This window comes from Centruroides vittatus, unplaced genomic scaffold, assembly GCF_030686945.1.
Source record: "Centruroides vittatus isolate TY-2023 unplaced genomic scaffold, ASM3068694v2 contig_3068, whole genome shotgun sequence".
Taxonomy (NCBI): Eukaryota; Metazoa; Arthropoda; class Arachnida; order Scorpiones; family Buthidae; genus Centruroides; species Centruroides vittatus.
The window spans coordinates 254,940-257,099 of NW_027121971.1; positions in this window are offsets into that span (position 1 = coordinate 254,940).

The following is a 2,160-nucleotide window of genomic DNA, read 5'->3' on the forward strand; positions in this document are numbered from 1 at the left end:
TTCGTTGTCTTCAGTCACTAATTTCGAGCTGGGCGCACTCAATATTCGGTGCAAAATGCAAGTATTTAAGACTGTCTTTTACCCTTTCGACTTCACACGCTTTGTTTCGTATAACTGCATTGGTGTCGATTTTAATTTTACGCATACTACAGTCACACGTGCACATTTAATTTGAGTGTTTAACTTGCGACATCTCTTACATTGCGAGTATACGCAAGGAAGTCAGGTATATTTGTACATTTTATTCTCAAAAGACATTTACTTTAGATCGGAATTCCTCGATTTAGTTTGATCTCGGGATTCTTTATAACAATTCCGGATGTGTGCACACTTGTAGGAAAGAGACACGCACATAAATTGAGAGATACTGAGATTTCATAGTCAGAAATTGGAAATTTTTGCAACTGTTCTCACCAGGGCCGGCCATCGGGAGGGTGCGGCGGATGCTACGCACCGGGGCCCCAACATTATCAAGAATGCAGTATTTTTAGTAATTTTTCTGAAGTAATTAATGTATTAGCAAGAACAAAATCACGCTTTAAATAAACATGCATTAATATATGTTCGTGTTTGTAAATTTTTTTATTTTAGAAAAACATTTGGGCCCAAATAGTTTCTTGCACCCGGGCCCCTTTATCGAGAAGGCCGGCCCTGGTTCTCACTCAATTGTAAATTCATTTGAAACGAACTGTGCCATTGCTTGTCCAGCCGTATGAAAGTTGCTTTACCGGGCAATGCACCTGTTAACACAAATTTTTATAGTTTTTAATACTAAATTATAATCTTGCATCTGATTTACGACTATATGAAGAGAGGCCTACAAAATCTCAATGTACACTAGTTATTCGTAGGTGCTCCATCTGCATTTTAGATATCGGCAATTGTCTATGAGGCAGTCCCGATAGTTGTTTTTGCATCTTTAACTGTAGCAGTGGAGTTAAATTTCTTTTACAATAACTAAAAGTCAATCACAGTAGAGCATCGATTATCCGACCCCCGATCAACCGTCACATCGGTTAACCGACCGCGTTCTAGTCCGCAAATTCAAACGTCCGCTAACCCTTCTATGATCGCCTTGGCTTCTGTGAGAAGCCCTCTGGTGGTTATTTTCGTGGCATTTTTCCTAAAAGTGCCGGCTTCTAACAAGCTTCCACGCGACTATGCGCAGTAGCAAAAAATCGGGAAAAAACGAGTTCGCGATAATCGCTATCCTCGATCGCGAGCATCTTTTTCGCTATCAATTTTCTTCGACTATTTTATTTTATTTTATTTTTCACTAAAAAGATTCATTTTAGCCTGATTTTGAACCGGGATATCGAGATTTATTATTAAACTCTGCGAGAAATAACAGCGACAAAAATTTTCAAAATTAATATCTTTAATACAAATTGCGCTAATTGTACAATTTTTTTTTCTTGCGTAAGAATTTCATATGGGTATTGTTGCAAAGACATTTTTGATGAAATTTCGAAAATATTTTTAGTTATAGATTAACTTACGCATTTGACATCATGTCGTGAATTTTCGATGGTCCACACATTATTTTTTTGATTGCTTCATTTAATGCACAGAAAACATTTATATCTATACTATCAACAAAGAATTTTGATAGATTGAATAATATTTTAAGCGATGTCAAGTTTTATATTAGATGATCGAGTTAAGCCTAACACACGACTATACAGACGGCCGGATGGCCGAGCGGTAAAGGTGGCAGCCTACCGCTCTGGGGGACCCGGGATCGAATCCGAACGGGTCGAATAATCCCCAGGAATTTTTCGGGGGGTGGTCCGTTCGGATATGTCGGGCCCCGTCCCTCACCACCCGGTCGCCCCATTGTGGGCCTGGCCGAACCCATAATGGGCCTACTAAAAGAGGCCCTCTTAGTGCCCACAGGGCGGAAAGAGTTAAAAAAAAAAAAAAAAAAAAAAAAGAAAAACACACGACTATATCATATTCAAAATTAAAAATAAAATTCATGTGTAGAAATATAAAGAAAATATCTGTTAAATCTTAAATAAAACATTCATATGAGTAAAACAAAATAAAAACTTTGTCAATTGGTCGATTTGCAAGTCAGAAAGAAGTATCTGAAAATAGGGTCATAAAACAATAAACGTTTACTTACTTTCGCGATAGGGGGTATAGCAAGGTATATTG